This window comes from Odontomachus brunneus, unplaced genomic scaffold (assembly GCF_010583005.1).
Source record: "Odontomachus brunneus isolate Ranch 3 - 2012 unplaced genomic scaffold, Obru_v1 Obru_scaffold_024, whole genome shotgun sequence".
Taxonomy (NCBI): Eukaryota; Metazoa; Arthropoda; class Insecta; order Hymenoptera; family Formicidae; genus Odontomachus; species Odontomachus brunneus.
Window position 1 is genome coordinate 1,199,908 of NW_022639474.1, and position 22,195 is coordinate 1,222,102.

A 22,195-nucleotide genomic window follows, 5' to 3' on the forward strand; every position below is an offset into this window, starting at 1 on the left:
GGGCGGAGGGGCGGGGGGGGGGGGGGGGGGGAGAGCGAGTCGAGCGCATTTTTATTTTTGTAGGCACGCGGAATTTATGGTTGACGAATGGTCGTTCGAGTTTTTGCCTGGAAATAGCTCGTTAATCTTTCGAATTATCCTCCCTTCCAACTTCGCCGTGCCGCACGGCCGCGACTCGACGATTTTCCGTTGTTGCCGGGGAAAATGCCGCGAGAGGAATTCCGTATTCTGGACACGTGTGTTCGTAAAGTTTCGTTAAGATGCTAGATATTTTCGTCAATGCGAAACCAGTGATTCTCTGTGCGCTACGCCGCGCGCGTCCGTATAAAACAGCGACTCTACCGAAAGGGTGAAGGCACACACTGAGGGAAAAGTATTTGGGATCTGTAACTGTGTAATCACACACAGAGAAGTCATTAGTTATAGTAAGGAAACCCATCTTTTTCGCAAATTGTACTGCAATGTTAGCGATAAGATTCTTATATGTTACTGTTACCGTTTTGCTATACACAGAGAAAAATGTACTGCTAGGAGAAATGTGATTGCTCAATTCACTTCCCTTCTTCAAAGTAAAGCTTATCTTCAGCAAAGAGTGTGCTCTTGACAACTACAAAATATACTCATCGCAAATTTTCAGAAAGATCATTATCGTGTAGTTGAAAGAAGAATTTATTCTCTTTGCGAAAATATCACAAAACTTCATCCAAAAATATGTTGGTTCGGCTTTATGAAGTACGTTAAGCGAATATTTGTTTGTATCGAACATTACTGATTGAAATGCTAAACTTACTGGGATTCAGAACGCATCTTGAATAAATTTGATGCTCACGATGAACTTATGATAAATTCGCGGATATATAAACTTATGAGATACTTGAAACACAAGTAACATTTAACTCATGCAGTATACATTTGTACAAAAGATATGGTCGGGACAACAAACAGTTATAATTTAAATTGAATCAGTCATTTCTCTTTCTTTCGACAAGGAGGCCGAGTGATTAAAATTGTACGAGAGAATCGTGTCTGCAAATAGGCTGTCGATTTTTGTAGTTTCGCGCGCATTAAGCGAACCGTAATGACTTTGTCAAATTGGAGAGCGTCGATTGTAAATTTACCTGGTATTACAGGGCACGCTTGCGCGCACAGCGACAATTAGATCGCCAAGTAAATTTTTAATGGGGATACTTTTCTCGATTGTCACGTGGAATTTTTGCTCGGAAACATATTGCCGTGCTGCCGTGTATCGATCTGGCTCACGTTCGGCGAAACAAACGGCAGGCAAGGGGAATGATTTTATCAACGTCGAATCAAATGCATTCGCTCGCGCATTGACGCACGTCCACTAAATCAAATAATCCGTGCCTACATATATCATGCGCGCCGGACTTAAATCTGCACCGATACGGATCGGTTGCACTGCAGTCTCTCTCGGTAATTTCACGAATTCGCCGCTGCAACATTACCAACGTTATTGAGATACTTATCGCGAAAAACAACAAAGTTGCTCGTATCGTGAGAGCAGCTTTTGGGATAATTATATACACGCGTCCTCTGAACTGGAGCGCGAAACAAACGAGCAATACACTCGAGCATCCTATTTTGGAGATTCTCGCGTTTGTCGAATAATGCGAATAAATGTAAGGAATAAATAATCGAGATTTGAACAGCTTACTTTTGAACAAAGATAAAACTGTCAACTTTAATTTTTCATCTAGATCTAAGCCTAAGTTTTCTTAGAGCCGGTTTTTCAATGATAGTTTAAACATAGATTTTAACTTAAACTCTGTTTAAACAAAACAAACGCATTGTTAGAATAGAGTTTAAACTTGTTCCAATCCAAGTTTAAACTGCTATTGAAAATCTTACACTTACACAACTTACACTAAAAAAAGGATTTGGTAATAACTATCAAGTTTGGATAATAGTTACCAGATGCTTTGGCGAAATAGCTACAATTGTACACGTGTAGATGAATATATAATCAAATGGTTTTATAAAGATTAGCAAATATCTTTAGCGGCTTGGTATCTGTCATTAAGACATGGTGACTATTTATATGTTACATATCACTAAACAATTCGTTAAGTAAAATTGTAGTGTAATATTTACTACATTACGTAATAAATATATAAAATACTTTGGCAATAGACTACTTAGCAATCATTACAAATTTTTTTATATTATATTTATCAAACTATTTAAATGAAGAATTTGTTTTACCGATTTTATCTGCAATTATCACCAGACAGTTGTGGTAACTACACTGAAAAAAATTAATTTTGTATTTGAAAAATACTAAAATATTTAATACATAAGGTTGCATTATATCATATTTTTTATTTGTGTTAAGTAGGATATATTAGTAAGAAAGCAAAAGTGGCAATTAAATTTTTTGGTAGCAATTGCCAGAAATTGGGTTGATTTCATTTTAACCAATTCTGGATCCAGTATACCAAATTTTCCTTTCGACAGTGCATCGTGGGGCGAATCAAACGTACTGCGAGCAGGTTTGCAACCAGCGACGATCGCTTTCTCACGCGCTGTTGCAGAGATCGCGGAACGTCGCTGCGTGACGCGATACACAGTTTTTCCTTAACAGTCGTCTGCGCAAGCGGCGCGGAAAACAAGTTTCTTTTTGTTTGAAGCTTTCACGGGACGCTGTAACGCGAAAGTGGGGGTGCACGAAGGGACGAGAGGTGGTGGGCCCGAGTTAGGGAAAGGTAATGCTCGACGGTGACGAGGCTGCAACCGACACGGCAGTCTCGTAGTTTCGAAACAGCTCTCCAATTTTAATGAGACCCGTCTATTTCCCCGCGATTCTGTCTCCGTGTTATACGGCTTACCTTTGTGTAATTATATTTTGATTCCCCTAGCTGCACGCCGCTGCGCGTCTCTTCCTGGTTCTCTCGCCTCTTACCGTCCGCGCCTCATCCGCCGCCTGATGCGGATTTCCTTTTCCTCTGGTCCCTTCTCCTCGTCGTTACCGTCATCAATTTATGCCTCTGTCCGCGTTGCCTTTTGTGTTTTCGATTTATTTTTTTTCCATTACATAATTCGTGTCGCATGGAAGGACAGACGTCGATAAGCAAGCGTTACGTTCATCCCGTAACGACGTGTCGACGATCGTTGGCGCATTCGGAGGGACACAGTGACCTACCCTCCACAGTCTGGTTTAGCTTCGTCTCTTCCTCGCTTTCCTCGTGGCGCGTTTGTCCCCGGATTGAGTTACGACTCGAGGCAAATAAAAAAGCTCGCGCGCTCCACCTCCGCCGGCGGGAATCCGTTTTGCATCTTCTTTATCCTGGCGCCCGCTCCATTGGCTGCCACCTCGGTATCTGTACTTAATTACTGGTTAGTTACGATACTACTCGGTGACTTCCAGCCGTCGTCGGTATTCGAGAGGCGTTCCCGCCGTCTCTGTTCTCCCTTGTCCCGTTTGCCAGCGTCGCTGTACGTACTAATGAGAGCGCGCTGGATTCTACCTGCGGAGCCGCGTAAGGAAGTAATTCAGTTGTTTCGCCACAATCACGGATATTCGCGCGGTTCGAATTGGGACTCGCCGCGCTCGCGACTCGTCAATCGAAGCGGACTGGACCGAGCCGGGCTGAAATCACTCCGGCGGTGTGATTTCCTTACGAGCTGCTACGGGACACGCGGAAGGAGGCCGCCGCTTTCGTCTCGCCCTCTCAGTCGCGGCCAATAATGAAAGACTCTCCGCTCGCTGTAACCGGCGATTCGAGAGGAGCGAACAAAACGGCCGCATTTTCTTTCAATTGCGAGCATTCGCTCGGTCCACCGGGGAGGATTTAAAGAGGGCGCGTTCAATTCTCGCGCACATACATATATATAGTATATCGATTCGAGTGATAACTACGAGTTTAACTCTCGCGAACGGTTTGCTCGTTTCAGCGTATTTAACAGCAGAGCGTACCAGAGGGCTCAGCTGCCAGGGTGGTTGGCACATGGGGACTATGGCACACGCCATTACAATGGCAACCAACCCCACCACCGACCTTTCCGCAATGTCCCTTCTCTCTTCATCCCCCATCTGTCTCTCTCCCTTTTCCACTCTCTCACACCCTCTCTGTGCCATCACCCTCTCTCTCTCTCTCTCTTTCTCTCCCCTCTCTCCTTCCCTCTCTTTCTCTCTTTCTCTCTCCCTCGCGCGTCCTCTCGACGCGACGTGCACGAGGGCTGTCCGTCCGTCGGTCTCTCCCGTCGCGTGCACGGACGTATGTTATCCTACTTTTTTGCCGCAGGCTCTCTACATCCGTCTCTTTTTCCGTGCCGTCCGACGGATCGATCGAGTGCATACATCGCACTCCCGCTCATTGGGAATTGGTGGGATCTACGACGATGTTGGCGTTCATGATGAAACGTTGTATTCGCTTGTCGCGTGAAAAATCTGTCGACGATAGTCTTTGCACGGCGCGAAATGACGCCTGTCGTTACGAGCAGCAATGCGCGGCATGGCGTGTTTGGTATAAGTATTGCAGCAGAATGGCTTCTCATTATGCCACACAAGTTCAAGTGGCACTTTGAGCCGCAACAATCGACCCACTAGACGTCGACGTGGCGCAAACGATGTGGAACTTTGTTTTATATCATTTATAACTGCATTCAAATTTCCGTTTACGCGCATCTTTAAAGATATTAATCCTTAAAATTGTCTCTTTGAACGCGTTACTCTTTTCACTATAATTGGTGGTTCTCAGCTATACACGGAAAAAAAAGATTAGTTGATTCACGGACTGTCAAGTGCATTTTAGCTGAAGCAGCCGTTTGATCATGACAACTGATCTTAGTTATCTGAACTCAGTTGTTATAATCAAACTGGCTGCTTCAGATGAAATACGGTTGTCTGTTCATGAATTAACCAATCTTTCTCTTCATATAAGTATAAAGCTGCGATCTCAGCAAAATTTCGCTGGAGGAGTCGATTAATAATAGCGACTGTTTCCATTATTAATGCATTTTACGGGCACACAGTGACTGTCGAGCGAGATAGCGTAAGACAGCGGACGTGACACGAAGTGGCGATTTCTCGCATTGTGCGTCATTATATTATTCCTGGTTACCCAGTTACATAAGCGATGCGATGCTGAGGGAGGAAGGGAGAACGTAAAAGCAGCACACGTACGTCTTTGTATCGCTGCGTCGCGATGCTATCTCCATATATCGAAGGCCCCGTCCCGCGCGAGCGCATGAAGAATGCGAAATCCATTGAGAATATAATACGCGAATAGGTTGTCCCGGCGTAAACATCAGCCGGGAGACGAGAGGAGGCGAGGAGAGAGCGACGGCGGGGGAGGGGGAGAGTCGAGTGCGAGGGTGGAATGGGTTACGGGCGAACACTCGCGTAAGAAGGATTTGCACGATAGAAGGGGAAAGACGCTGGGGAAATAAGGTAATACCTGCGGCTTTGTCTCGATCGGGGGCAAGGAGAGTCGCTGTAAAGGAAAATACGGAGGGGGATAAGTAGTGCTGCCCTTCTCCCTCCCTCCCTCTCTCTCTCTCTCTCTCTCTCTCTCTCCCTCTTTTACTGTTTCGTTCGCTCTTCCATTCCCTGTCTCTCTCGCTCTCTTGCTCTCTCGCTCTTCTTCTCCAGCCTTCCGTTATTACATCGGAAGGAGAGTAGACGGGCCGTACGGCTATTGCGCCGGTATCAAACTAAAATTACACTCTCGCACGGCACGGGGGAGGGAAGAAGTTCAGAGCGCCCGTCGAAGCCGCCTGCCGGAAAATTCCGGGCCGTCGAACGCGAAGAATGGGAATTCCCATCGAGGCAGCAACGGGAGGTAGGATCTCGAGATAGGAGGCATAACCTGCCGCTGCATTTCCTGCCGTTGTACCGGCAGGCGAACGCGAAATCCTCGCGGCGCGGTCGCGCCGCTGCTGTCAGGATTCACTCGCGGGGGCGGTGGGGTGGACTGTAATTTTTCGGGTATTATCATGTCGAGAGAACACTATCGCCGATAAATGTGAATGCATTAATTTCCTTTGAGCCTGAGATAACACTATCCATTGGTATCTATGATTGCGTTGTACGCAATGTTATCGATATGTTCGCGGTGGGAAGGTGCAGCAGCAAAAACTTTCACGATGCTTCCTCGGCAATCAAGAATGCGCGAGAGCAAAGATGGTGCGTAAAAAATTTACGAGTAAGTAATTGAATAAACTGATCGACAAGAGCCTAATGTCGTTACTCAGACCAAATGCATTAACAGAAAAATATCTACAAAATAAAAATTATTAACTTATTTAAATATAATTTTTTTTTGTTTAAATGGAATAAATAACTGTTCTCGTGGAAAGCAACGATTTTAGAAAAATGTCTATTTTCTTATTAAAAAAATTGTTTTCTCAATATAAATATATCTAGTTAATATATATAAATATATAGTATATTAGTTCTGATAAATATATTATTAAAGTACTCACCGCGAATAAGTATTTTTATTTTTTAAATATAAATTTTAATATAAAATATATTAAATATAAAATATATTAAAAATATAATTTTTTTTCTTCTCTTGTATAATTTATTTAAAGTGACATAAAATCACATCAACGTTTCAGTCAACTGCTAATCTCCTTCAGTAATGACAAATCGATAACTTACATCAAATAATAATTCAAAATTGAATGCAAAGATATGTATCATTCTATCCGAATTGCTCCCAATTATCGTTGACCTCAATTAAAATAATGTAGAAAAAAACTTGATATGTTCAACTATTTCAGGCCCACATCAATAGCCGTTATTTGAAACTTCTCTCAAATGAGATACTCTGATTTGAATTCAGAGCTGGATGAGAGTTTTCCAGTGGATTATAGATATAATGTCATATATATTGTATCATTCAATGAAAAAAATTGGATCTAATTCTGAATAAGGATTTAAGAACCTCACATGAAACAAACTTCGAATAACGACTATTGATACGGGCCTCGAACACATGAGTAAATAATCATTTTCACATTATGCGCGAATCGCTTCGCATAAACTACAACGCAGCCATGAAATTAATATACGCGAGATTTCAGGCTGCCAAAAAGGATAAAACGCAACGCGGCTGAGCAGTTTCCCGAAAATTACAAATAACGTTCATCTCTCTGTCAAACGTGCGGGAATTTGCTGCGGCCGCGCATACGTCTACAAACGAAATGCGCAATTATAAGTCACGGCGAAATGTTTTACGTAGAACGCGACTCGAAACGTCAAAAGAAACTTTCTCGTGGTTGCCATTATGACAAAGCGTAAGCTCCTCCCGCTGACGTTGTATGCAGATTAAAGTTCGTGCGCAACTTTTCTGTGCTTTGCCACGTGTACGCTTCTTTTAAATACGCCGAATGGCGCACTCAGTGAAATTTGCTTTTCGAAGATACGGCGTTATCGCGCCCTTGCGAAGCCAACAAAACAGCCTCGCCGCCGCCGCACGAACAACAGCTGCATTTGTAAGAGACTCGACCTGAAACGTGATAACTAAGCTACCACCCGCCGGGATTATTTTATACGATGCGCACGCGAGCGGCCGAATTTTCATGCGCAACTTAAATATTAGCGTCACCGTTTTAGGTTCGCGCGCACGCATACACACACACACACACACACATGCACGAGTGATTTATCACCCAAGACACGGGATAATTGAGACTGTAGGAGTACGTTGGTGTACACCTTCCCTCGCGGTGAAGCTCCTCTTTCACTCCCACGCCGTCGTCTATATTCACTCTCCGGTTTAGAGCGTGCTTTTCGCTCCCCTCTTCGTAGTCTAATGTCTTAATCTTCCGTGTGTGAAGAATTGGGCCGGGCCAAATGAAATTTGCATAGTCGTTACCAGCCCGCCTTTACCGAGGTGTAGTTTCGTGGATCCGCCCCGGGCTCTTTTGGCTTTTGGCTGAAAAGAACACGACCGGCACCGCGATCCGTTTGATTGCTTGCGATAACATTCGTCTCGCTGGTGATCCGCGTCTTCAAACTGTGAGGGAAATTGCAGGAAGAAAAATATTTTCACAAACGTGTGTGTGTGTGTGTGTGTGTGTGTGTGTGTAGCGTGTGTGTGTGTGTAGCGTGTGCGTGTGCGTGTGCGTATGTGTTCGAGCATATGCAAGAGCACAACTGCGTAAATAAAACTGCGGTTTCCCGTCGGCACTCTCCGTTTCCACGGCAAATTCAATTTGCAGCGAACTTTCGATCGCGTTACAACTTTACGCGTCATCTTTTGCGCGCGCGTGATCGAGTTTAAGCCGCGATGAAAATATATCGTCCCGTAACAACAGATGTCGCACGCTACGATTGCCGAGAGATAAATAAATTATGTATGTCGCGGGCGCCGGCCAAGTGCTTCTGGACTTCCAAGTAATATCGAATGTGATAACGCGGATAAAGAACATCGCGATGCCCTCGATCGATCTTTAATAAGCGCTTTATTCCGTGGATAGGGACTTGAGATGGTATACGTGAGAGAGAGAGAGAGAGAGAGAGAGAGAGAGAGAGAGAGAGGGGGAGAGAGAGAGACAGAGAAAGAGAGAGAGAGAGAGAGGTACTTTCGCGTTCGTGAAGCACGCCAAAGGAGGCCGTAGGAATAACGCGGAACGCGTTGGCTAGGTCGGGAGGAGGTTCAAGAGCTGCGCGGCCGATAAGAGTTTGCCAAGCATGCCCGTTAACAACTATGCAAATTGACAGGGTCTATTTATTCTAACCGTCGGTATCGGAAGCGCTGGATGAAGAAATCAGGGTGGCCGGCAGTGCAGACCGTCGCTCCGCGACGCCACGTCAATCAATTGCGGCGATATCGCAACAAAATGACTCCCCTCCTGAGCGTTCGTGGTGTTCGAGAAAAACTTAATAGAATCTCTCGGATTAATTCACGCGCTCGCGCACACTCGCAAGTCCTCGCGCATTCGTTCCCATTGCATTACCGTCGTCGCGGCGAGAGAACGCGATAATATACACGTCTTACAGCGAACGTGGTCGCAAATAAATTTAGTGCGGCCAAAGTAGCTTTTTCAATGGGTGCTCGATAAGAGTGGGAGAGGCAGCCCGGGTTATCATAACGCGCTGTCCGACCATTTTATTGCAATGCTAAAGTAGGTATTGATCCGAATCCACGAGAATCACGAACTAAGGTGCTCGACGACCATCGATCCGTCGTGAGGGGACGAGATGAAGGGAGAAGAAGAGGGGGGAGGGAAAAGGGGCAAGAGGAGGAGGGTAATCATTTTCCGTGTCCTCCTGCTCCTCCGTCTCCTTCTCTTCCTCCTTCTCTTCCGTCGGTTATCCGAATTGGGTTCGAGGGGGTCTCGTAGCAAAGTTGGGGACTAGGAAAGGACACAAACACCTCCGTTCGGGCAACGAGGAGGAGAAGGGTTCAGTAGGGCCTCGGTAGCGAGGAGGAGGAGAGACGAAGGAGATTGAAGGAGGAAGAAGAGAGAGAAAGAGAGGAAGCGAGAATACCCTCGGCGTTTCTCTCTCTCTCTCTCTCTCTCTCTCTCTCTCTCTGTCTCTCGTCCTCTCTCTTTCTCTTTCTCTGTCTCGGCGCTCGCTCGCCGCTTCTCCCTTCCTCTTTCGAACGAGAGGATGCATGAGAGACTGCTCCAGACCGTGGAGAGCGGAGAGAGAGGGTGCTGCCTTGGGGTTCATTATTCAGGGCTATTGATTTCCATCCACCTCCTACCATCAGCCCACCCAACGCCACCGGCGACCGAGAGCGAGGGAGAGCGAGAGAGCGAGCGACGGAGATGGAACGGGGGCGAGATTGACGGGTGGCTGTTCTCTCTCGCGCGGGCTCCCTATCTCTCTTTCTTTCTCTTCCTTAGACCCTCAACATTTCTGCTCCCAACACGCTGCGTCAACCTACATACTGACTGACATCTGTTTAAGCCAAGCTGCTCGCTCGTGACGAGCCCGTGTCTCGCGGTGCCGATCATATTGCCTATGGCGTCCCTCGTTTTAACCCGTTTATCGACTGGACATTACCTCGACACTCGCGGATCGCGCCCATCAAAAATTTCTAGCGGGAAATTGGCGTTGCTTCATGAATACTGACGCGGGGGTGAAGTGTGTGCGTGGCTGCGCGCGCTCGTGCGACGATGTTCGAGGCCAGATTTATCTCTTTCTCTGTCTTTCGAAACTGTCTACTTTTGCAAATTCTCGTGAAGTACCGTCATCCTTGCCGATCCTTCATCTTAGATTCGGATTTCTCCGTCGTTTCCTATGGAGTTGACGGAGTTAGGAAGAAACTTCCACCGAAACTTTCCACCCATAACGGCGGTCCGATAGGGCTTCCGAGCTTTCTCTTCGGAATTTCGTGCTCTGGGTTTCCTGTTTGTGGAGGATCAGCTTGAGGGGATCATGGATAATACCGCAGGACCAACGGCCAATCGGTTTTATCCCTTTGTTTTCGCAAATCAGTATAGATGAAATATTACATCGCGCGTCTAACGATGCACGCGCTTTAACTCTGCTCCAATGATGCATGTTGTTAAATCTTTTCACTGAATCTGCGTATCGTACATCGTAATATATGCACAGTCACATTAATCATGCAAGATACAGGGTACATTCGCGATAAATGATGTCCAATTAAAGCGCGAGTAAAATAAAACTGTGCAAAATAATGCAACGTCTAAAGTAAAATATATAATTCAAGTTTGATATGCCAGTTCTATCAAAAGTCGCGCAAAATTAGGGTTAAATGCGTGCACAACTGATAATATTGCAAATGTACTTTTTCCGTCCGCATATTGCAATCATCTATGACCCGACATCGCTCGATACCAAACCGTCTAGATCGGCTGACTGACTCGTACGTTTCCTACTGGTACGTCTGATCAGATCCGGCCGTTACTACTTGCGCGCGTGTCAGGCAGGACTCTGCGTTCGCCAAAATTGGGGAAACCGCGACGTCGTTACATATCGTGCGCGCTTTGGCACTCCCTGTTCGCACATGTCCCTAGGATTTTGACGTCTCCATTTGTCAGTCGATGGACTTGATTGCCCGACAAGAGAACACACACAATATCGTCATTACTGCTGCACGCTGGCTGCTTATCGGGTCGAAAAAGCAGCGCTGCTCTATCTCGAGCGCGATACACGTGTTAACGCGAGTTGATGAATATCTCCCTTTTTCTCTCCCGCACACCTCACATTACTCATACCCCGGCGCGAAACGCGCGGCGTAGCCTCATTCTCATGCATCGATCAGGCATATTCGCGATAACGTGTACACGCGTTACAATCAATTACTCGTCACGGATTCCCGTTTTTTTCCGCGCCGAAATCGATCGAGTATCCGGAAGCAGCGCGGGTTTGCTCTCTTTGACCGTGCCCAACGTGACGTAACGTAAAACCCCATTAGGTGTTAGCTCCTCCGTCGACGGTTAAACCGTTACTCGGCTGGCGTTCGTAGGTGGAACGAGTCGCGCGGCGGTGTGTGGTATTGGTGGGTGGAATACACACACCCGCACGCATATGTATATAGAGATGTATATATACGTATATATAGTTGGAGAGAGAACCGGTGGCACACCGGCGCGCAGGGTTGTACTGGCTTGTGTGTGCCTATAGGGATTGCTGCGCCGCGGGCGCCGGCGCGAAACGGTCGTTCGCGAGACCACCTCCGCGTGGTGGGCTCGTGACGTCAGCTTTCCTCAGTGTGCGGAGAGCGACCGCAGTGTACACCATCTCCACGTTTTGGGCAAAAGGAGGCGGCGTCGTAGCCGGAGTGCACGAGTTACAAACGTCGTTTACGACGCACGACGGATCAGCTGGAGGAGGCACAGTGTGCGCCGTGCTCCCTTCTCCCCCGCATCCATCATCATCCCCCCCCACTCCCCCCGCCGCCGTCGTCGTCGTCCTCTCCCTATCGCCGGTCCGTGAGATCCGAGAGATCCGCGCCAGGACACGCACCGGTGTGTGAGGATTTCCAACGGATTCTCTCTCTCGTCGGTGGGTGAGGACGCGTCGTCGTCGCCGGCGCGCGTTCTCGACGCGAATTACGAGACGCCCCGCCGAGGGGTCTCCACGCCACGGCTGGTCTCCGCCAGTCGCACGTCGCTCCGCTGCGCTCCGTAGTGTGACGCGGTTTCTCCTTGATGTGTACGACGACGACGACGAGGCGGAGGACGGTCGGTAGCCACGCGGTCGACGCTCTCGCCGGCGGTACCAGCGTATCGGAGTCGAGTGACACCTAGCACTAGGAGCACTTTCGCTGCTAGGTGACGTGCCGGGCTGGCAGAGCAAGATTCTCATCCGCGTACCGTGTAGTGCCGGTGTGTAGTGCTGGTTACTAATGTTGCTGCTCGTGGTGCCTAGACGTGACGAGTACTGACCACGCGCGAAAGAAGCAGAGACGCGCAGTAGTCCCTGCTCTCGCGGACCGTCACAACGAACCCCAGTGTGTGTCCTCTCCTGTCGGTTAGGCCGCGAGCTCGCGTGCAACGTTGGTCCAGGTGAGGAGATTCTCCGCGTGCGAGATCGACGACACGTGGACTCCGATCGGATCGCTCTTAGCTCTCACGTGGTCGTCGGACGCGTGCCGGCGGCGCTCGCGGTCGCGCGACCGCCGCTCTATCTTCCGCGCGCGCCGTTCAGACTCGTGGATCCTCCGCGCGCGGAGCATCCGCGCGTACACGGTATTATTCATGCTGCCTCCAGGCACGCACTGTCGCGCGTACTACGTGGACCGTATCACCGGGGTGAGTAGTGTGTGAGTCGCGCTTTGTGAGGACCGGAGTATCGAATCTGTGCGAAGCCTACGCGTGCCTCGTTTCCTCGGCGCGCCACGCGCGTTCATGTCGCAAGCGGCAGGTGGAGAGGGATGACGGTGCACCATCGCGGATCCGCCGAAGGGGACGACGAGGACTCGTGAAGGACGTTACGACTCGACACTGTCTGCGACACTTGGCGAGACTTGGCGCGCAGGAGCTCGTGGCTTGCGATTCTTCGTAGGACTTCCGGGATCCGCAAGCACGCGGAATCAAGCAGGCAGCGTGGAGCGCTCGGCGATTGTGTGGCCGCGCGCCGCGGACCTTTATCTCTATCAGCCAGGTATCGCAATGTCGCGATTATTCTTCGGCATTATCCGCGCGATACACGCGCCTATACACGCGCACCACAATTCGCACTGCGTCTACACGCGAGATGTCATTATACACGCGCGTCACATATATCATTTTCTTTCGTATCCAATGTGATGTTTGGAACGTAGCTTCGTAGCAGGAGTGGCGCTGCCAAAAAGTGTGACGGCCGAATTTTCGTCACGTTTAACTATTTGGTAACGATATTAATAACGCGCGGGCATCGGCGAGAGGAGAAGCGCGCGTCGCAAAATGTATATAATGACGAACTCTTTTTCGAAATATCCGCGGAACGTTTTGCGCTATCTTGTTCTTCTTTTTTTGTCTCGGTAAAATCGAGTGGATTTGCATGCCTGAAACGACAGTGGGATGTTATTCTTCCGCGCGCGCGCAAGAGAGAAAGAGAGAGAGGGCCTGCTTTGCATCGCTTACTCTGTATATATCTATTTATAAAGGGCGCGAAGGATGGAAATGAAAAGAGATAAGTTATTGCGTAGATACTTGACACGATTTATGCTTCGCGGGCTATCCTCGTTTTAATATCCGCCGGCTCGCACGAATTTTACATTTTCTACCTCCACAATTTTACATGACGGCGCGAGCCTCGAAAAAAGATGGCGAAGAACTTCTCGCGGTATGTCGGCCCATTCTTCAGTGACTGCAGCTGCGAGCTTTCGCCGCTTCGCGGGTGCATTCTTGCACCGCCGTCTGCGAGAGCATATTCCAAGTATGCTCAATAAGATTCATATCCGGTGACAAAGGGTGCGCTATTTTTCCGTGACATCGCATGCTTTTAGCATTTTTGAGCGAAACGCGTATTTTTCGCGACACGGGCTGCCGCAATCCTTTTTGCATGTGTAACACGCGGGCAATGACGAGACTCGCCGATAATGATTTAACACACGAGAACGGCATAACACGAACCTCTTCTGCTTTATTGACAAGGGAGAGGAGACACAGGAGAAACGTCAGGGACAATAGAATTTAGACCACTTGCTTAGTAATGAAATATCAATCGTGGAGTGTGCATATTGCATAACTCTACGGGCAGCATCACATACGTGCTCCGCAAGAGAAGTGGCTGGTGGGCGAGCTGGGAAAAGTTTAAAGGTTACTGGTTTTCGGTCAGACCGAACGACGTGAGTAACTTATCCCCTTTGATTTTGAAACGATATCGGTCCAAGGATTTCCCCGACGAGCCGTGTATATAGTCGCAGAAAAGTAGGAGGGGCAGCGAAAGTCGATTAAATTTTCGCGTTTTTGTCGATACACCCCCACGCCCGGTGCCACTTGAGTTTTGGTTTTGGCAGCGTCTCCGAGAGTGTTTCCCCCCTGTATTTGCAATCGAGGCAGGTTACAGCCTGACCCGAATCCTTAAGCCAGACCACGGTCACGGGATGCCTCGGCGAGCAGGCACGTAGTAACCTACACGCCAGGCTGTGCCAGGAGCGTCTTCCTTTCTGCCTCCTTTTCCTACCCTCGGTTTATATTCCCTTCTTTTCCCGTGGCCCTCGTCTGAAACTTTGCCTCCAGACGGCCCGTTCCCTACGCTTCGCGAGGATCCACTCGATATAAAAGCAGTCGAATCTAGATATTATATGAGCCAAAGGAAAGTTTGAGGCACAAGTATGGAATAAGCGTATCGAGTGGAATTGCCTCTGTTCGTGTTAAAATTCGCCCTTTCCCGCTGTTCTTCTCGCTACCCCTCTCTACCTACCGAGTGATATTTTCTCGAGGAGAGGAGAAAGTCGACTTAAATAAGAACGGGATGTTGGATTCGCTCGAATTAACTTTGTGTGTGTATGTCTGTGTGTATATAAATATATATCTCTTTAACTTTTAATTCTACGAAATTCAAGAGATAACAGCGTTACAGCATCCGGTTGAAATATCGGGAAATCGAATTTAATTCGTGGCTTTCTCCGCGCTCTATTCTCTCGTCGCGAGCCGGCTGAACTTATATATTACCGTTGTAACGTATCTCTCGCCCGCAATACTTGGAGGAGGTCTTCAGTATTCCGGACGCATTTCCGACGCGATGTTGGTAAAGAGTCGCACTTGTTGGCGTCCAGGGACACGGGGACATTGGACGTGGAACATCGAAGAGCCGGTAGAGAGAAAGCGGAGGTGGTGGAGGTGGAGGGCGAGGATCGCACTCGGAGGGACACTGGAAAGCGAAGCGAGTGCGCGGTGGTCAGCCCGGAGGGTCTCTTGGGAGATTTCTGGACCGCAGTCCTAAATCAGGTTTCATTCCCCCGGCGAGTCTCCGGCACCTCGAACCCTCTCTTTCTCTCTCTCGTTTCCCCCCCCCCGTCTATCTTTCTCTCTCTGCCTCGTCGAACCTGCTCGCGATATAGCGAACAAAGCGAACGAGCGACTCGCTACAGTGCCTTCCTTTTTTTCTACGCCCGGCAATTTTCCCCTACGTGCCGAGTAGCGTCGAGCGTGGAAGACGCGAAATAACCCGAAATGAGAAAATACCCAAACGCCACGAGGCACACGTTCGACGATCAGCTCTCTCTCTTCCCCCTTCTCTCTCTCTCTCTCTCTGCGCCAGTCTGCACCGGTTCAATTTTTCGAAATCCACTGTGGACTGTAGACAACATCGCGGTATTATCTCGCGCGTGAACGTGCGAAGTCGAAGGTAATGAGAACATTGCTGTAGCGGCGGATGATCGTTCGACCGAGAGATCTGTACTAGGCACATGCATTATCGCAAACGATATCGCCGTAGCCCAGGCGCAGGTTGCACATACACATATACACAACCGACACGGCCACACGTTCGAAGACACGCGCGCGTAAGATAGCGAGAACACGCGCGGATACGAGACATCGCACGAAGGGAGGTAATTTCTCGTCTTGCACAAATAACTTCCCCGATCTTCCCGGGTCTTATCCGACAGCTCCGCGAGAGATAGCGTAATCCTTTGCATATTAACAAATTTCCTGGCAACCACTTACATTTTACGACGTTACTTTCTTATCCTCGTTGGACGTAAGACCAGTCGCGTCGACTGCGATAACCGATTGTGTACTTTTTGCTTAACCCTCCGCGCACGCTCGAGCGCAAAACGGTTTGCACACCATTTTTATCGGTGAAGTTCAAGCTGCACTTCAAGCTATTACGATTGAAAGGCATTGACGTATTTTTATAGTAAAATCGGTTAGGATAAGAAGCGAAGTGACAATATATGAGACATTCGACATCACTGCAATGAAAGATTCAGGAGAAATGTAAGCATTTTTATTATTTTCTTACTTATCACATAAAAATATGTCAAAGAGCAAATATTTATATCTTGTACTGTCAAAACCGATTACCATACAAACGTGTTAGCAGTGCCTTAATTAATTGTGACAACCTGAAACGCTGCGATTTCATTGAGAAAAATGTGTGCAAATTGTTTTGCAATCAAGCATACAATGTTCAGTGAGACTCGAACGAATATTTACAATCACTCATCAACTTTTGTAGAGTCCGGGAAAATATCAAAATATCTCAAACTTATAGATTTCGATTTTATCTCGATATTATTTTATAACTGGCGGTTTTCTATATCTAATATAAAAAAAGCTGTTCAGAAATATTGATTTTCGAGAAAGTTATAGTAGTTCAAAGTTACCTAATAGATCTAGATTGCATTGTAGGGGAGACTAGATATTCCATATTTCAAAATTTCGAAGATACAACTTCTTAGATTTCAACTTAGACTACAATTTTTCTCTCTCTTAGTATTTTTTTTATTAAGTTTAATGTTTTAAAGTTAAATATTTTAATATTTTTATTAAAAAAATACTTTTTCTATTTATTTTTGCTAATTTTCTTTTTATGTGGCTTCAAATTTAAATAGAAAGACACTAATGGAAATAGGTGCTATAGTATGAAAGTAGGTAGGACAATTATCCTATGCTCGATTTCAATCACTTTATAAATAAAAATTTATTACCTGAAACAGAGTATATCATACATATGCGAGAAACTCCACTTTAGCTATTAATACATCGCTTAACTTTATTCACTGACGATGGAGAATATTAGTACAAAATTTCGAGAAGCTTGAAAATTTACTTTGCTATTACTAAATCAGTTTTTCACATTTTTTTAACAGTAATTCCAATTTTAATGAAATTCAGGGGAAAGTGTGCGTGTTCCAAAAGGATTATTTCGTGATTTTCCATCTATCGTTCTTCTCAAGATAAATACTAAAGAAAGCTATATGAGCGACATATCCCTGGGGCCATCTAGATCCGGACTTACCTATCCCGACTAGAAATTTACTTCATGATCCTGATCTTTCTCTTTTTCGTCGAATGACGATGCTTAAGCGGGGATAAGTTAATAAAGAACTAGACTAAGACCTAGATTACTGCAGGTAGATTAATGAAAGTTCCCTCGAGATACAATGCGGACACGGTCGCGCGGACGTGTGCAACGGCAAAGGGCGGAGATCGCAATTTTCGAAACTCGAAACAATCCCCCGGCAACGCGTGTGTCAAAGTGTTCCCCGTGCGAGCTCGCAAAGTGCCGACGTATATATTCGCGGACACGAGCGAGAACCGCCTTTGTACTATTACGGCCGGAACATTACAGAAAGAGATACTTGCGCTTTCTGCGCGTCGTCGCTCTATATGCAACGGCGACGGCGACTACGCCGTTACGCCCATAAACATAGATCAAGCTCAACAATGGGCCGCCGGTAAACGTATTGACATTTTATACTTCCCACCAGCACTGACTGCTTGCCTCCGCGGACGTCGGTGTGTTACTCAAACTGCGATACCGGGACAAACTGCAGGATACGCTGTCCTCGCCGCGATTCTACGCACGACGAGATGCTAATGGACGAGAACGATATGGCGGGTAGATTTATGAACGGTCGCGATCGCGAATATACGCGTCTGAGGTTTGGAGAATGCGCAAGTCGAAATGGAACGGGTAAAATCAGACCCCCCCGAGGTAAACCGCCCAATTATTGGCATCCCCCTTGGCCATTGGCACTCTGGAAAAACCTGCTTTTCCTTGCGACACCAGTTCACACAGTTGTAAAAAAAATTTCGGATCATAGAAAGTGCTTGCTTAACTCTAAAATCATAAATATCAAAAAGTTACGTAAAACCCTAAACGTGGATAAATTTTATCCAGCGCATTTTTTTGTTTATAATTTCCAGAAAAATAATCGATATTCAATCCTTTTTAATCGATGTAGAAAATGATCGAGAAATATGAATCTATTAGTGGTTTTTGCGATTCAGCGAAGCTGAAGAAAGTTAAACGCACGTTTTTAAGAACGGTAACGTTTGAAAAATTAGTCCGAGTAAATTTTATTCGTGTTCAGAGTCCTAGAGTTAACTGCAACGCTGGTCGTATATGAAAGGTTTTTTCAGAGTGTCAATGGTGAAGAGGGATGCCAATAACTGTGTAGGCTTACACTTTTTTAAAACTTTTTTAAAACGGAATGACGTTTCGGTATCGAATGCCTCTTTGTCTACTCGAGCCCCGAAATCTCTCTTTCATACTGTCTTTTTTGCGAATATATTTTCCCTATATTATATAATACGATCGTACAAAAACGTTCCCGATACAGTTGCGCGTGGACACGCGAAAGCCTGTGCGATCAATTTGACGCTCCGCGTCATTATTTTGCGCAAATGACGTTAAATCAGATTGACGTTCGATAATTACAGCGCCTCCCGACACAAGGGAAGATATCTCGCCGAGCGGTTGTTAACCTGATTCTAAAGCATATGGCTGATATTGGGTTAATATGGTGAAAGTTCTCGGAGGGAACTTCTCATAGAAGTGTGTTACCGGAACAGCGACGTCTGAACGTAACGCCGCGTTCTACTTAGGGAACGTGATGTTAAAGCGAGTAGATTAAAGGGAGGGGGGAGGGGATAGTGTGCATTGTCAGACACGGCGCACGGTTTCAGTGTATCGTCTCATTTTTACGCTCTCTCTCCCAAACTTTTTTGCACTTTGTACCACGTTGCCTTGGTAGAATCCTCATCTCCAACGCGCCATATGAAGCTGTCGTGTTTCCGTGAAATCTTTGCGTCCACGACGCTTCGAAAGTTTGCAGTGATTCTTTTTCTTTTTTACTCCTTAAATCTCTGAAAGTGGAATGCCACTCAAAACGCGTTGAAAAGTGACGGTATTTTCACTCAAAAAGTGATAGTGAAAATATTACCACTCGAAATCACAAGGGTGAATGTTTCACTCAAGCTTAGAGTGAATACTGAAACTTGTCTCACGAGAGATATGACAGAATTTTACTCAGAGTTATATGCAAGTTTTTTAATTGGAATTGGAAATCCAATTTGCAATTGGATTGTGATATGTGACATTTATATCTGCGATTCTCAACTCCAAAGTTCTCTCTGAATTAATTCTGAATTCAAATCTGAATAATGCATTTGAGACGAATATCGCATCTTTATTATACTCTCATTTAATAAATAAGAGTACGATAAAGATACTTACGTTTTTCTTGCAACTTCTATTGTAATTCGTAAGGTAATTGTATATTGTCACTTTCGCTCCTGTCATAATGAGTTACCCCACACAGCTTCGTGAGTAATTGCGATTATTTAATATTCTTAATTTCATCAGAAAAGTATTTAAACCTTTTCTCAAACGAGTATATATTAGATTCACTCTTTAATTTCACGTGCAAGTGTTCATTCAACAATTCATTGTAGAGAATTCACTCTACGCGAACGGAAGGTCACTCAGATTCCAGTTACTCGGTTATTATTCTACTCTACAAGCGAAATTTCACTCCAAGAAAATTGGAGAGTAAGATTTAGATGCATCAATGTTACTCTCGTGATACTTACGAAATAAGAGATTATTATAGGCGAGTATTCGTAGCGGATATCATCATATCCTCCCGGGTAATTTTGAATTATCACGCGAACATCAGTCGAACACTAATATGTCGTGAATGTTGGCGCAAGATTGCGTCGTAAACTCTTTCGGTCTCGCACGAAAGGAGAAACCCGCCCCCGCTAGCTGGAGAGTTAAATATTTATCGCAGTCACGCGCGCCACATAATTTACGCTAGACCTTCGGGCGTGGTGTTATTTCTTCGGTAGGACTAATTTAGAAATAACAGGCTCTCTTGCCGAGCGTTCGCACCATTTGTTGATTGACGGTTTTATTCGCGATTACTCCTCGCCGTTCTACGTCTAGTGTTTTTTCAACGTGCGCGCACGCGCGCGCACGAGGTATATTTATTTATTTGAAGACTTTATTTGCTTGATTTTTCTTCTCTGCGCGAGATACCGCACACGCCAGCGTCCCGAAAAGCAAGCAGAGATAGAAAAGCGGACGAACGAAGAGAGTGCGGGTCTCTTGTGCGCGCAGACACGAGCGCGAGAGCGCTCTCACACATCAAAAGCGATTTATACGATTATATGCATGACGCCTTGAATGCACCTTAATCAAATAAGCCGTGTCGCGCCGCCTACGACGGAAAATGACGAGGAACACCGAGGATCCCCTCGCTGAATCGACTCGCTTTGAAACGCACCGGCTGAAAAATTTTCTCTCACTTGATCCGACGCGAGAGATGCATATACAACGAGACAAACAGATTGCGTCGTTCTCTAACGTTACGGGGGAGGACGAAAAATTGCGTCTTCCGAGCGCTCGCGTTCCATCATCGTTGCATCACCGTTCCTTAAGAAGTGATATTCTTGTAGGACGAGCCAGTATTAGGTTAGTCTCTTGGCAATAAATATTCAAACGCGTACTCACGAGGATATATTTGTAGCGAGACTGCATCGTGCAATTCGTAATATTCTCCCTACGATGTTCCTCTCGCTGGAAAATCAAAAGCGAATTATTGTAGAGAAGAAGGCGACTATATATTGGGCCACTTCTCTATTTTAGACGCAAGATTCAATATTAAATGCGCTAATTGTACTAATAAGTGTCAGAAGTTTTGGCGAATAAATCTCTCATAATGTGTATTCATAATCGTTAAGAATAACAACGCAAATTGTTCCAAGAGCACAAAACTTTTTTTAACATAGTGTAGGAAGTGGAAAATGTAGTGGTAATATGAAACGGGCGTAGAAATAAAAAAGCTTTTTATTATTATAAAAAGATTGATGTTAAAATAACTTTTTCACTGAATTTCTCTTAGTGTAAAAATCATAAGTAAAAAATGAAAACAAAGGAATTTCCTGTGAAAATTAACCTATAACTATAAATTTCTATAACAGAAATTATATGTAAAAATCTTTTAGGCCTATGAACAGAAGTCGCAAATGAAAATATTACTTTCTTATCCACTATATAAGACGTGGTAATACGGATCATTTTTTTACAATTTATCGTCATTTTTCAAACGACGCAACGAGTCTCAAAGTAGGGAAAATATTTCGAAATAACTAACTCCGCGATTTTGAAGTTTAATCTTATTACTCTCTAATCAGCCCGCTATAGTTGATACGTTAGGTTTATCGACGAAGACAGAACAAATATTGTTTAACCTCATCTTGTGAAGAATTTTAACAGGAAGAGCAAGCTCTTCTCTTAACACTATAAGCAACGCAGCACCGACACCAGAACCCTTTAACGGTTAACATAAGAACCCTAACGGTTATGTTCATTTCAGTTACCGACAGATTGCAGCTGTTGTCTAAGAAATCCACCTTGTTTCGTATTATCACCCTGTGTCACATTCTCGCCTTTTCTGCTACACGGGAGTATTTTTACGAAACGTCCCCCAATACCTACGACAAGCGCTACTCTCGTTCGCTTCCGACTTCGACGCGATGAGAATTCAACGGCCGAGCGAAAGACAGCCGCGGCGTAAACTAATGTCTGGAATTTTTCGAGTAACATATCACGTGTTATACTGGGAACGGCTGTAAAACTGTGACAACGGCAGGTGACGGGGGAAAGTTTTCTTCACGCCGTGTGGCCCTTCAGCTGTTCACGTCGGATCCGTTTACGCCGGTCGGGGAAAATGTTTTCGAATACCGCAAGTTGGAATAGGCTGCCGTCGACGGTGGAAACGGTGCCAAAATCTCAAGAGAAACGCGCCCGCACTCCCCCCTGCCTTTGGCTCGACGTATCCTCCCTTTCCGCCGACCG

At 46.0% G+C, this 22,195-nt stretch overlaps 1 protein-coding gene across 3 annotated transcripts in view; it reads left to right on the forward strand.

Annotated features, from left to right (window-relative positions):
- LOC116842356 (CUGBP Elav-like family member 3) overlaps positions 1–22,195 on the forward strand; it is a 332,691-nt gene that overhangs the window by 85,349 nt on the left and 225,147 nt on the right. The window contains exon 1 of one of the 3 annotated variants that reach the window (XR_004377715.1): positions 11,502–13,057. The exons of the other annotated variants lie outside the window; for them this stretch is intronic. The gene's annotated coding sequence lies outside the window, so the exon portion shown is untranslated. Of the gene's footprint in view, positions 1–11,501; positions 13,058–22,195 lie in introns of those variants that run through there. 3 annotated transcript variants of the gene reach the window in all.